The 16,182-nt window shown below is 35.2% G+C and overlaps 1 protein-coding gene across 2 annotated transcripts in view; it reads left to right on the top strand.

The window, feature by feature from the left end:
* The window catches only part of LOC145279938 (sarcoplasmic calcium-binding proteins I, III, and IV-like), a 462,235-nt gene that overhangs the window by 376,824 nt on the left and 69,229 nt on the right, over positions 1–16,182 (top strand). The window lies entirely within an intron of this gene.

Genomic DNA, 16,182 nt, shown 5'->3' with positions numbered 1-16,182 from the left:
AGCACCTGCCATGAAAATAACGATAAAACAAGGATAGGCTCGCAACGTCTCTTCTGTGGGAGAGAGGTTGCGGGGTAGAGAAAAAGGGCATCCCCCACTAAACCACGAAGTCTATTTTGTACTCTGTCAAGGCATGATAGGCTGTTTTTGGCAGCTCCTGCCCAGATATGGCAACAGTATTCCATCCTTGAACGTACTTGGCTTTTATATAGATAGAGAATTGCATCAGTAGTGAGATATCTTCTGGAGCGGTAGAAGGATCCCACCATCTTTCCAGCGACCTTGGCAACAGACTTGATGTACGTGTTCCATTTCAGATCAGGAGTAAAGGTCAAACCCAGAAGCTTGTCAAAACACGGGGCCTCACACAGACGAGAGCCATCCATCACAATTGATGCCAGCTGGGGATCAGAGCGTTGATGATGTAAGGATAGGAGTTTGGTTTTGGATGCATTAAAGGTAACAAGCCACATCTTCCCCCACTAAACCACGCGCTCGAGATCAGAGGAGAGAGAATCGGAGAGAACTTTGTCATTTACAGCCTTTGATGTGTTGCCGTAGATTGTCGTGTGATCAGCATAGATGTCAACGAATGATTTAAGTATGTGTTTATGGAGGTCATTATGTAGATCAGGAAGAGAGTTGGGCCCAGGATTGACCCCTGAGGGACTCCAGCATTTATATTGCAGGCCTCCGATTTTTGTCCATCTACCACTACTCTTATAAGCCTATCGGAGAGAAATGATTTAATGATTGAGAAAACATTTCCAGTTATACCGTAGCTGGAAATCTTGTGAAGTAGACCCTTATGCCATACCTTGTCGAAGGCCTTTGATATGTCAAGAGCAATTGCCCTAGAAAGGAAGCCTTTGTCAAGAGATTCACTAATCCTGTGGGATATAACCGTCAGCACATCTGCGGTAGATCTTGCAGAGCGGAAACCATATTGTGTGTCACTAAGAAGGTTATTCCTGCTGAGGTGGTTGACTATTTCTCTATTTAATATGGATTCCAGCAACTTACTCATAACACACAGGAGACTTATTGGTCTGTACTGAGAGGGAGAGGACTTATCACCTGAATTCTTAAATACAGGGCAAACTGATGAGGTCTTCCAGGGGGTCGGAAAGCACTTCTCCTTAAGGCAGCGCTTAAATAGTTTCGTAAGTATGGGAGCAAGTTCTAATTTAATATATGCAAATTAGTTGGGAAAAAAACTCAACAATTGTTCATTTCTGTGTAGGCATCTTGCACAAGTAACCATACCACTACCTACGCATCCTAATAATTGTATAATCTTACTAGGATGCTTTATTTGATAACGCGTGTTAAACGTTTCCTTTTAGTAGATTTAACGCCCGAACGGTTAATAGTTTTGTGTTTTTTCGAAATGAAATTACCTTCATTCATTATTTAATTTTGAAAAGAAAAAAGCAATTAAATAGATTCAACGTTTAATTGCGTCGTCAGCTTTAAGATTTGTTTTAAGTTAATTCCAGAAAACATCTTTACGTTTTTTTTTTTATCTCAGAAAAATGCTATTAACTATTAAGCTACCGTCGTTGCTCTTCATCTCTGATTAAATTATATTCATTATATATTGTTAGCATGTAGAAACAATTGAACACTTAATTTGAAATCGCAGAAAAAGTGCACACACATGATACATCTCTCTCTCTCTCTCATATATATATATATATATATATATATATATATATATATATATAAAGAGAGAGAGAGAGAGAGATAGACAGAGAGCAGGAGGGGAAAAGATATGAATAAATGGTTAGAAAAATCGACATTTATATGATAGACAGGTATCAACTGGATGGTTGTAGGTTCGATCCGGACATGGGGCACGTATAGTAACACTGACGAATCATAATACGTACTACTAAATTTATTTTAACTCAAAAAATTTCTTAATATATTAATCTTTAAACACATAGACAGACCGAAAGACAGAAAGACACACACACATATATATTATATTATATATTATATTATATATACATATACATATATATATATATATATATATATATATATATGGGGTACTGAGTTTTGGGAAAAATTTTGTAACCCGTTTTCGGCCAGAAATTTGGCTGTTAAGGGGTCAGAATTCAACGATTTGGCCTTTGAGAACTCTACCAAACTCGTCCGCCAATTTTGTGTCTAAGCACTTCAGATTTTATATATACGTTCCGTAGACATGGATCTAATTTAATAACTTGATTTGAGCCCAAAACAATAAATTTTAAGGGGTCATAATAGGGGTCAAATTTTAAAAAATTGACCGTTTTTTCTTTTTTTTTTTTGCTCAACATACACACACATATATATATATACATATATATATATATATATATATATATATATATACTAGCAGGCATACCCAGCGTTGCCCGGGTGGACATGAAGTTCGGTTTGGATAACTCCATCGTTCCTCCCCCACAACAATTATAAGAAATAAAAGAAGGGATAAAAACATGAAAATGTAATCGCCGCCCAAAAAAGGAAGATGTTTGTGGATACCTCCCCACCCCACCAGATATTTCGGCAGAAGAGATATGGAAATAAGAAGCTATTCTCCGGATATTAATCACTTTTTGATGACCATATACACGTTTAGGCGAACATCTTTAATGCTGCCTTAGTCGAGAAAGATTTCTCGTTACGGTCAGTTGCAACGAAACCAAACTGAAAATAATTCAGTGTTAAAAATAGCGAAGTAGAATTTGTTTCAACCGAAATAACCGTTGTAAAATACCACCGAGAATCGAAATCAAAACGATTAGCTCACCATTTACTTTTTCCTTTGAAGTTAACGCATGAGCAATGAAGATATGTTTACTGCGACGCTAAAAATTAAAACATGAAAAAAATAGCTATTAAGTTACGCATGAATATTCGTAATGCCGTCGTTCGACCTTAACCTGGCAAATTCTATTTTTTTTATCTTCACACTTTTGCACCGATTTTCTCCGGCCTAAACATAAAGTTTCGCATGGGTTCGAATATCCTATATATTAAGGTTCATGTCTATAGACCAAAACCGGACAGAGGAGTTTGGTGGGCAAATTTTTCAAACAAATATATATATATATATATATATATATATATATATATATATATATATATAGTAATTAGTAATTTATAAAATATATATGGCGATTAAGCTACACTGAATATTCTGCGCATAAGCCTGACGAATCCTATAGTGGATGAAACGCAGAATAATCAGTGTAGCTTAATCGCCATATATATTTTATAAATTATAAACTAGCTCTACCTACGTATTGAGCACTTTTGAAGTAAATACTTAAAGTTTACGCATAAATCTATACTTTCGTATATTAATGTTATGTGAGTAAATGAAGTAGTTATATATATATATATATATATATATATATATATATATATATATATATATATATACTAGGGATGGGACGATTCCAGTATTTTTACCGATTCCGATACAATTACCGATTCCGTATTAAATTCCCGATTCATATACAATTACCGATTCCGATTTTTTCTAAATCTCCACATATTTAACTATAAAGTTGTTATTTTTCACGATTTTCGTGAAAAACACATGTTATGTGTGCAGATATTTTCTTAAACGTAAGGATACACTAGATATAAAAAAAAGGAGGATAGATAGATAAAAAGGATGTGAACGAAGTTTATATATTCATATATGTATACGAGTACATATATAGATATACTATCAATGGGTGCCCGGCGTTGCCCCGGTGTTTGGAGGTGTATGCTGAGCAAAAAAAAAAAAAAACGGTAATTTTTTAAAAACTTTTACCCCTATTATGACCACATATATTTATTGTTTTGGGCTCAAATTAAGTTATTACGTTAGATTCATGTCCAAGGAACCTATATCTAAAATTTTAAGTGTTTAGATCCCAAAATTATCGGAGGACTTGGGTAGAGTTTTCAAAGGTAAAATCGTTGAACTTTGACCCCTTAATAGCGAAATTTCTGGCCGAAACCCGATCACATCGATTTTCCTAAAAATTTACAGAGTTATTACGTAGGGAAATGTACACAGACACACACACGTTCACTTTTATAGATATACAGAAAGATAATAATACAGATAAGTAGATTATATATATATATATATATATATATATATATATATATATATATATATATATATGAGAGAGAGGGGTTCGGTGTTAAAACATCAGGCTATTTATCGAGCGAAGATGAGTTCAAGTCTCCATAAGTTTAGCTATACTGACGAGAAGTGAAACTTCGAAACATGTCACGTCTACAGATAACCTAATTTTATGCATGTATAAAATATTTAAATAAATATCTAAATTATATATATATATATGAGAGAGAGAGAGAGAGAGAGAGAGAGAGAGAGAGAGAGGGTTCGGTGGTAAAACATCAGGCTATTTATCGAGCGATGGTGAGTTCGAGTCTCAATAAGTTTAGCTATACTGACGAGAAGTGAAACTTCGAAGCATGTCACGTCTACAGATAACCTAATTTTATGCATGTAGAAAATATTTAAATAAATATCTAAATATATATATATATATAACTTTATTCGATTGGCAAAATTTTAGAATAATTATAAAAAAGTGAACCATATCGTAAATTCAATCAACTAAAAAATGGAAACCGGGGTGAGGAAAAGAAAAAAATATATATATAATGGGGCAAATTATATGTACAATTAAATAAAATAAATAAGTCGATTAAAAAACGATCGTTAAAATATACCCAAAGCGCTTTTCGTTCAGACAAACATTTTCAAGGGTCATAAGTCCGAAAATTATTATTTTTTTTTTTTAGAATATTTGGTAGTGATATGGAATACGAGCGGAGAAGAGGTTAAGAAAGAAAAAAAAAAAAAAAAAACCTGACTACCCAAATAATTCTAACTGAAGCCGGAGGTTTCTCTGCTTGCACAAAGTAGGGGGGTTAGCAATGATGGCAAGTGCTTCGAGGACAGATAGGTGGAACTTTGTGCGTCCTCGGTACAAAACAGAAAAACACTCTGGAGAGAAAACAAGACCGCACTCCTTTTTATCGACCAAGTGTTGGCCGATGGACGATTCTATCAGTTTAGATTTTCTGGTAGTAGGTTGATGATCCCGGATAAAACGGGGAATATATATATATATATATACATATATATATATATATATATATATATATATATATATGTTTGTGTGATGTGGAATTATTTTAACATCTTAATGAGGTAATTGTTTATGAATCTCCACTTTTGATTTTTACGTTCTTTTCTGGTTGAAATTTAACTGGTGTGGATATTGCTCTGTTATTTTCTTTTATTATTAAGTGGTATTTTTAAAAGAATTATTTTTCACTTTTTGACTTGAACTACCGTGTATTGCGGCGTATAAGGCGACCGTCAGATAAAACGAGGTACAAAATTGGAGCAAATTTTCATAGATTTCTCATATATCGGTTGTATAAGACGACTGCTAAATCATGAAACCGTCTTTGTTTAGCCTTGGCTAGAGATTGCAAGACCCGATATCTTAGGAAATATTGTTTTTTAAAGATGATTTTTCAACTTTAAAGACCGTTTTATACGCCGAAATATACGGTAAATATTTTCTTGAGCCAATTATAAACAGAATTGCTCTTTATTTCGAATATTAACTGAAATAAGAGAGAGAGTGAGAGAGAGAGAGGGGAGAGAGAGAGAAAGAAAGAGAGAAAGAAGCTACGCAACTTTAGATTGATAGATAAGTCCAGATAAATAGATGTATAGGCAGAGAGATAAGTTGTCTCGTATGCACGCGGGTGTTGTCTTTTTTTTCCATTCTTTAAGCACTTTTTGTTTTTCTTGGGGCAGTTAAGTGAAAAGAAAAATGCACGCCTGACTTTTAGCACGAGCCAAAATTCCTTGAGTAAAAAAAATTGTCATTCGTAATCCTGTTCTGCACGAGATGAAAATAGAGAAGACTGACTGACATTTTGGGTAAACACGCAAAGCTTCTTGCAATAGTTGGACTTACTTAACGAAGAAGAGACAAATATGTCCAAACCCAAATATATACACTCCGACTTCCGCCTCCACGATCTATTTCCTTCGAAGTCTTTTTGGTTTTATGCCTTCTTTCTTGTCTTGTCTCTTTTGTAATTTGTTTATTTCGTAAAATGGAATAAAAAAAAAATAGTTTGGTATAAATACGACGTTCCGATTGGTCGACACGATGGCGTGTAATGTTAAAAAAAAAGAAATTTTGAAGTAAGCACGAAGCTAGCTTGCGAACGAGCTATTACGGGAACTTGTTACTAAAAACACATGGGAACGGAAAATTGATATTTCATAAAGACATACGATGTGCCTTCAATAAGTTTCCAGACTTTTTTTGTACACGCGTTTAAAATTGTCGTAGACTCTTGGAAATTCAGTAAGCTATTTCCTATACATCATATGAGATGACTGACTATTTTTCATGATTTCAAGTTCAAATGAACAACCACAGCAGGAATTAGAATATACCTTACTAAAACCTGATTGTCACAGCTTTCAAAAATGCAATCTGGACGTGAGGATACTTTAGAAGAAGAATATGCAATAAAACTATGTTATAAACTTGAAAACAATGCTACAGAAACGTATGGAATTTTCAGACTGCTTTTGGGCCATCTTGCATTAATCGGGCATCAGTTTTTGAGTGGCATAAGAGATTCAAGAAAGGCGAGGAGTCTGTGAAGGATTATGAGGTGTAAGTGGAATAAGCGAATCAGAACACCAGAATTGATTGGTCAAATAAAGAATTTCATGGATAAGGACTGCCGTGAGTCTATAGAGACGAAAAGTACACCGTTTGATGTTAGTGTGGAAACTGTACACGCAATTATTCTCGATGAACTAAAGATACGGAAGATTTGCGCGAAGTTTGTCTCGAGAGTGCTCAGCGAAGATTAGAAAGGAAGATGTTGTTATGACAGCAGGGAGATGGTCGAGCTAATCAATTCGGATCCCGCAGTTCTTGATGCTCTGGATCTAATGCTCTGACCCTGACACCAAGAGATAATGTTACCAGTGGAAACATGCTTTCTCTCCCAATGAACTAACGTTTCATGTGTGTACTATCAATAAACCGCGAGATAAACTGAGAAACTGGCGCGGTCTATCCTTCTGCCGAGGATAGATGGGACTCCCTTAAGCCGTGGTAGGCAATCCGTCTACCGATGGCGTCACGATAAAAAAAAAACCCTTGGTAGCCCTGTCGAAGCATCAAGTATTCAGCTACCGACAAGATGAATTGCACTACAAAATCGTGTAGTGAGTTCAATCTCGGCTACGGCCGCGCTGAATGGATGGACAATAAAAGTGCTCATACGAAAAAAGTCTGGAAATTTATTGAAGGCACCTCGTAGCTTGCACACGAGCTATTACGGGAATATGTTACAAAAGACACGTGAGAATGAGAACCGAAAATTAAAATTTTCACGAACAGAGTGTTTCTTGAACAATGTATCACTTTCAATAATAGGTGTCTCTCGTTATATAATCAATTTATCCCAATGGCAGATACCTATAACAACGATGGAATCCAAGATGGCGTATTGATCAATGTCTGTTTTAGTTAGTGTATTTCTTTAATCCCTCAAGTGCGTTCACTTCCACGGTACAATCAGATGGTCTTATTTCTCTGCCAACAAAGTTTGATGACAACATTTCCAAGTCTCCAGTACTCTCCGCGCTCTTCTAGTGGACGCCTAATTAGTGATTTTCCTCCTCGGTCTTTCCATCCTCCTTAATCCTTCTATATTATTTAGTTTGGTATCAGTTGAGGTACTGATTTGGTTTGGCCACCAAAACGTCTTAGCGGAAATCAATAGGCTTCTAGTGCGCATGTCAGTGTTGTGCTGGTTGCTTGTGCATCAATACACAGACGAAATTACAATATTGTAAGAAACGTATGGAATCCTTAAGACTGTTTTTGGACCCTGTTGCATAAATTGAGCAAGAGTTTTTGAGTGGCATAAGAGATTCAATGAAGGCTTGTAATGAATAATGGATTTTATATACCTATAAATAAAAATGTTCATACAATTATTACATACATATAAAATTCTGTTAATTTTGTTATACATTTATGATATTGTTTGTTAGGGGCACACGTCATAATTATTATCGATTTATATATATACTAACAGTGGTACTCGGCGTTGCTCAGGTGTGTGTAGGTGGTGTAATAAGGAACCCCGCGGGTGTAAAAAGAAGTGGTAGTAGCGGAGGAGAATCAGAACAACAGTAGGCAGCCCAGGTGGAGAGAGATGTTTTTAAAAAAAGTGGTAGTACGCATGTAGGCTCGAACCCTTAAGGCGAAGGAGAAAAAAGTTTAAAAAAAAAAAAAGTGACGTCTTAGCCGATGCCTCCATGGCGCAACCGGAAGCTGTGAGCGTTGAAATTAAGTGTAACCAATCCATCGTAGACGATGACTTTCGAAAATGTCGACGTAAAAACAAACCCTCCTTTTAAAAAACTGCCCAGCTGAGGGTGAAGGAATGAATGATTTGGGCCAATTTTTCGGTATTTGTCGTCCGAGGGATCAGGTTCAAAACGATATCAATCTCATGTCAAAAGTTTTTGGCAGACATACAAACACACACACACACATGTTGCCTTTTATATATATATATATATATATATATATATATATATATATATATATATATATATATACTAGAATGGAGACTACGTTGCCCGGAATCTTTTACTCGCCAATATTTTTATTGTCATCGAAACCAGTGAAATCGCCCATTTTTCAATCCAATCAATCGATTGCCTACTCTACTTAGGGGACCCATCCCAGTGCTTTATAGTCTACATTGCACTGTAGAGAACCTATGTAATAGCTTGAATTAAAGTTTAAAATGCAAAAGCCAAGTATCATGGTTCAATTGTTCTCCAAACAGAAAAATTCATTTGGAACGCGCCCCGTGTCATGTTTAAAAACCTACTGTTGATTTTATATGATTGACATGCCTGCCTGCTTGTGCGGTGAAAATGGCTTCAATTAAAGTTTAAAATGCAAAAGAAAAGTGTTATGATTCAGTTGTGCTTTACCAGAAACATTCATTTCGAACGCGCCCCTGTCGTGTCAAAGAAACCTACGTTTGACTTTATATGCCAGGTTTTCCTGTTTGTGTGGTAATGAAACTTCTCAAATTCACTATTGATGTTAGGCTGTATAAGTCGTTCACTTAGTAAAAAGTGCGTGTTCCTTCTTTCATCGGATTTTTTTCGATTATTGGTTATCGATACTCATCGAAGATAATCTCGATACAAAATCTATTTAAGAACACTGCCAGATACATAAAGTACATTTGTGAAAATTTTCATAAAAATCGATCCAGTCGTGGGAACTCACACGCACAAAGTTTTTTGTATAATATATTATACATTCTGGGTTAAAGGTATTCAAGAATGATAACTAGGGCGAGGACAACAGCATATTCTTTTCATCGTTTTGACTCTCGAGTGTGTATCTGTTGATATCTTATATGCTTTTATATAGAGTGATGTGGTTCTCGGTTGATTAACTATGGCTAAAAAGTCAAATCAATGAAAAGAATATGATGTTCTCATAGCCGTAGTGATAACTAATGTATTTAAAGAGGTTATTAAGAGTGCTCAATGAAAGAAGAGGACAGTATATTTTTTTAGGTGTATATATTTATACGATAGGGTATGTGTTCTTTTGTGTGTGATGCTTACATCCGGTCGTTTACTTCTTATGTTCTTCTATTTCTTGTCATAAATAATTTTACCAAGAATTCTTCATAAGTTTTGGTTTCGGTTTCGATTAGAGCTGATGGCACTTAAATCATCTATTTTTTTTTTAATAAATAATTTTATCAAAAATTCTTCATAAGTTTAGGTTTCGGTTTCGATTATGGCTGAAGGAATTTAAGTTGATATATCAACGGCCTTAGATAGGTTATGGCATAAAGGTTTACTTCACAGATCTCCAGCTATGGTATGGCTGGAAATGTCTTCTCACTTATTAAATTATTTCTCTCCGATTCATAAGAGTAGTAGTAGATGGGCAGAGATCAGAAGCTCACAGTATTAATGCTGGAGTCCCTCGGGAGTCCATCCTGGGCCCAACTCTCTTCCTGATCTATATTTATGATCTTCCAAATCACATCCTTACATCATTCGTAGACATTTATGCTGATGGCACAACCATCTATGGTAGCACATCTAAGACCGTAAACGACCAAGTTCTTTCCGATTTTCTCTCCTCTGATTTTGAGCACGTGGTACAATGGGGAAAGAAGGGGCTGGTTACTTTTAATGCATCTAAAACCAAGTTTTTTTCTTTGCGTCATCAACGCTCTGATCCCTCATCTGGCATCAATTGAAATGAATGGCTCTCGTCTTGGGGAGGCCTCATGTTTTGACAAGCTTCTGGGCTTGATCTTTACTCCTGATATGAAATGGAACGCATACACCAAATCCGTTGTCAATACCGCTGGAAAAATGGTGGGATCCTTTTATCGATCCAGTAGATATCGCAATTCTCTATCTATATAAGAGCCAGGTACGTCCAAGGATGGAGTATTGTTGCCACATCTGTACAGAAGCTGCCAGAAAGGACTTGTCCTGCCTTGATAGAGTTCAAAATAAACTTTGTAGCCTCGTAGATTACCTTTTCTCTTCCCTGAAACCTCTTTCTCACAGAAGAGATGTTGCGAGTTTGTCTTAGCTTTATCGTTATTTTCATGGCAAGTGCTCGGCTGAGCTCCAATCTATGGTCCCCCATCGGCAAACTTTCACAAGAAACACTGGTCTAATTGAAAACACTATCAATAATAATTCCCCCACTCTTTATCTGTGCCTCAACCTAAATGTAGATTCCATGAACAAAGCTTCTTTCTTAGAACTGCACGCCTGTGGAACTGTTTTTCATTTACCTGCTTTCCAGCTGACTACAATATGGTTGTCTTCAAGTCCAACATAAACAAGTTTTTGATGAAGTGTTCCACTTAAGTTAACAAGTTTACCGAATTTCCATTACTATCGATTACTATATTGTCCAATTAATTACTGTACACACTTTAACCCTTATCCTCGAGTGGTCTCTGGACCTTGGTAAGTGGTTATGCCTATGTAAAAAAGGGTCCCTTTCCGATAAATCGGGGGACCAATATAATATGTAAATAAACGCATTTATTTGAGAAAAGGTACAATATTCATGATAGTATATGAACACATTTATTTGAAAAAAAATCACTAATATTCTTATATTTAAAAAAAAAATATTGAAAGTAGTGTGAATATTGGAACGTAATCGTTCAGGATCCTCATATTAAATAAAGCCGTAAATTTGCTATGATGTACTATTATTTAAAAAACAAGTAATGACTTGAATAATTTACTATGCGTGATCGCCATATGTAGAATTAGGACTGCGTATGCTTTCCTACGCTCGATGTTAACTTGTCTGCGCCTACATCAAAACGTAGATTCCATGAACAAAGCTTCTTTCTTAGAGGTGCACGCCTGTGAAACTCTCTTCCGTTTGCATGTTTCCCACCTGGCTACAATTTGGATGTCTTCAAGTCCAACATAAACAAATTCTTGATGAACCCCCCCCCCCTTAAGTAAGACACTTTATCAAATCTCCAATACTAACGATTATTATGACACTGCCCCATTGATTACTGTACACGCAATAACACTTATCCCCGAGTGGCTTCCGGGCCTTGATAAGTGGTGACCACTATGTAAAAAAAAAGGTACTTGTGCTCGTTTTCGTGTGTATTTGGCCTGTAATTTTTTGTAAATGTACGCAATCTTAAGTTTGATGGCACTGATTTTTTCTGTAAATATTTTTTTTTACACGGTGTTCACCACTTATCAAGGCCCCGAAGCCACTCAGGGATAAGGGTTATTGCAAGTACTGTACGTTAGTGTGGAGACTTAATGAAGTGTTTACTTAAGGGGACGGTTCATTAGGAATTTTTTTACGTTGGACTTGATGACATCCAGGTTGTAGTCAGGTGGGAAGCAGGCAGACGGAACAGAGTTCCACAGGTGTGCAGTTCTAAGAAAGAAGCTTTGTTCATGGAATCTACGTTTTGATTTAGGCACAGATAAAGAGTGGGGAAAATTTTTGACAGTGGATTCAGCTAGACGGGTGTTTCTCGTGAAAGATTGGCGAGGGAGGACCAGAGATTGGAGTTCAGACGAGCACTTGTCATGGAAATAACGATAAAACAAAGATAGGCTCGCAACTTCTCTTCTGTAGGAGAGAGGTTGCAGGGAAGAGAAAAGGCATTCCCCCACTAAGCCACGAAGTCTATTTTGTACTCGGTCAAGGTAGGATAGGCTGTGCGTGTATGTGGGTGTGTGTTCTTTTGTTTGCTTGTTTTTTTTTTGTTTGTTTTTAAATGGATGACATAATAAAGAATGAATTTTAATTGCCAAAAGCATTTTTTGGTTATAATGACCTGGAAGAGTAAAAAATAGCAAGAAATTAAAGAGACTAGATAGGGTAAGTCATAGCGAATTAAGATAAAAAGATGGGAGGAGGTAAGCGGAATATATTTAATCTATAAATTTGGGGGGAGTATTTTCATACATTTAAAAACCCCTTTTTATATTTATTTAAAAAGAAAATACAACTTTGTTATATATGGGTCGTGGGATTGAATTCATCTGCAAAAGATATATCTTCTTTCAGATTTCATATTCTTTTAAACATCTATTTTAATTAATTCCCTATTAGTTTTTTTTCTGTTTTCTCATGACATGGTCATCTTTAGCTTACTATTACGTGTAATTATATTCATGCAGATATTCTAAATGATTTATACTGGCGTACTATTTGCGTAAAAAGCTTTTAGTAAACACAAACCTCTTTCTATATATATTTAAGTATGTGTATATGTATTTGATTCAAAAGTTTTGCCTACCAAAACCTTTCTGTCAGTTTTAAGTCTACAGACATGAAACTTAATATATAGAGTATTCGGGCTTTAGCCGGGGAAAATTGGTGAAAAATCGTGTAAATTTTAATAAATGGAATTTACCAGGTGAAAGTCGAACGACGGCATTACGAGTATGCTTTGTAATGTAATAGCTACTTGTCCATGTTTTAATTTTTAGCGTTGCAGCAAATATGTCTTCATAATCAGGCATTTTCGTCATAGAAAAAAGAAAATTGTAAGCTAAAAGTTTTGGTTTCGATTCTCGAAAGTGGCTCACGAGTCCTTTTTTTTTTAAACTAATAAATCATTATTATATATTGGGTTCAACATAATATAAAAATAAATACGAAATCTGCATTCATTAAAATATCATATTTAAGCGTATTTTACGACCGAGCAATGCTGGGCGGCCTGCTGGTATGTATATGTAACAAATACTGGCCTAATAGGTCATGGGTAGCTTAGTTATTACTGCTATTCGCTCGCTGTTTAATTCTATTCTAATTAGCGATTAGCTTAGTGTTCTCGTATCAGATTAGAGACTTTTTCGCTGAAAATTCTTTTTTTTTTTTTACACAGGAATCACCACTTATTAGGACCCGGAGGCCTCCTGGAGATAAGGTTTAATGTGTATACATCAGTCATTGTGATTATAGCGTAGTAAACATAAGTAGTGGGAATTTTGTAAATTGAATTGCTTAAAGGGACGGTTCATCAAGAACTTGTTTACATTGAACAATCAGGTTGTAGTCAGCAGGAAAGCATACAATCAGAAAAGAGTTCCACAGGCTTGCAGTTCTAAGAAATAAACTTTGTTCATGGACTCTACATTTAGGTTTAGGCACAGATAAATGGGAAATTATTGATAGTGGTTTTGGCTTGATGAGTGTTTTTCGTGAAAATTTGGCGATGAGGGGGGCAGCTCAAGTGAGCACTTGCCATGAAAATAACGATAAAGCAGAGACAGGCTCGCAATGTCTCTTCTGTGAGAAAGAGGTTGCAGGGAATAAAAAAGGGTATTCCCCACTAAGCTAAGAAGTCTATTTTGAACTCTGTCAAGGCAGGATAAGCTGCTTCTAGCAGCTCCTGCCCAGATGTGGTAACAGTACTCCATTTTTTGGCCGTACCTGGCTTTTATATTGGTAGAAAATTACATCAGGAGTGAGATATCTACTGTAGCGGTAGAAAGGTCCCACCATTTTTCGAATGACCTTGGCAATGGATTTGATATTTTATTTCAGATCGGGAGTAAAGGTCAAGCCCAGAAGCTTGTCAAAACATGAGGCCTCCCCAACACGAGAGCCGTTCATTTCAATTGATGCCAGATGGGCATCAGAGAGTTGGTGATGTAAAGATAGAATGTACGTGTAAAATATTATTACTGTATTTCTTTAAAATATTAAATGAGATTATTTAATCATTTCCTTATGAAACACAGTGTCCGAACTACGACTGGAATTATCAATGTTCTTATGTGCCGCATTCTTGATATTTCTATTGCAAGACATTTTCATTTTCATATTAAAAAAAAATTTTAGAAACCATTTTTTAGTCAGCAGAGTCTTCCAGAACTATAAAACATTTCTAGTCTATCCGTTGACCCTTTAAAGGGTGAGATGAAAAATTTTCAAAATATAAAGTGATTTAGGATTATATTGTTTTTTATTGTCTTGTAAAAACATTTTTTCAAGTGATGAGTAAAAAAAAAATAATAAACTCAAGAAGCCTCCAGAGCACTATTGCAAGCACTAATTAAAATTAGAAAGGCTCTACTAAAACCAAGTTTCTACCTCCCCCTACCTGAAGAGAAGATATTTTTTAAGTAAGGCCTGAAAAAATAAATCGTCAGAATCAACAGGAGCGTCACTAAAAACAGTAAATATGATTTAAAATATTATTATTGTTATATATTGTATATTTATATTTAAATCAGTTTCTTTTTAACGTAACGGGGTTAAATTACATTTATTTGTAAGGAAAACACGTTAAAATAAGTTAAATCAAATATTGTTGATCTTGTGTCTGCTTTGAATAGCAGCAGTGGCTTTTTATATCGGTCTTAAAACAGGTCGGCCATGAAATAGGTAAACAGATGAGTTTTTTGAAACCGGAAGTTAGAAATCGGATGGACTGTTTAAACGCCCAAGTAAGCAAGCTGATCTGAGTTTTATAATTATATAGATTTCCTGTTTTCATGAATTACTATATCTGGCTAATTAGCTTCCATTGTTATGTCTTCGTGTACTGTAAAGTCCCAATCAAATATTTACAGGTTCTATGTTTGTAGTCCTGTTTTTATAAGCTCCTAGAACTGGTCATCTTACATCCTATCTGTTGCTAAAATTGTTTGTAAAAATGTTGGATAATTCTATAGCCCCAGAAAATATCTTGCCTCTTAGACAATGCTTTACCTATATAAGTAGATACAGGGTGTCCAAAAAGTCACTGAAGGGTTGAAAATCGTCGTCATTTTACCATATCTTTTTTTTATCTATTTCATATATTTTACAGATAATACTTTGGAAATAAATTATGACTAAGTATAGCATTGAACAACGTACGCAAGTTGTTAAATTGTTTGACACAAAATCAAGAGTCAATCGTTTTGACTACAAGACCCTATCAACGGCATTTTCATGTAATAAATAGTCCAAGTCACAATGCAATTCGAATTAAAGAAAGCGTCTATATTTACAAACTTCAGACCCTGCAAGAATTGTAGGAAAACATCAAGAATGAAATAAGGAGTTTAATCGCAATCCAGAGATTCTTCAATCTGTCATGAATAATGTTTTGAAAAGAGCACAAATATGCGAAACTGAAAATGGGCAACATTTAAAAGATATTATTTTTCGTAAATAATATTGTTTACATTTTGCCTCTATTTTATAGTCGCTAGTGTCTTAGTAGGATTGTGTTAAAATTATAGAAAGTTATCATAAAAAATAAAGAATCTATTTAAGTTCAAAACACTTCAGTAGCTTTTTAGACATGCTATATATATATATATATATATATATATATATATATATATATATAATCATTTTTTTACTGTAATAATTTAATACCTACAGACACTAGTGTTTCATCCTTTCGGAAATTTTGAGTGCAGGGTTTTATGATTTATACCAGTCGAACGATTTGAACCCCGCATCACGAGACATCTCTGGCTCGATTAGCGGAGACCGTATCCATTCGGCTACCATTAACCGC

The sequence above is a fragment of the Euprymna scolopes genome, chromosome 7 (assembly GCF_053919585.1).
Source record: "Euprymna scolopes isolate OS-2025 chromosome 7, ASM5391958v1, whole genome shotgun sequence".
Taxonomy (NCBI): domain Eukaryota; kingdom Metazoa; phylum Mollusca; class Cephalopoda; order Sepiida; family Sepiolidae; genus Euprymna; species Euprymna scolopes.
The sequence above is the reverse complement of the archived record's forward strand: the minus strand, read 5'-3'. Positions and strand labels throughout refer to the sequence as shown.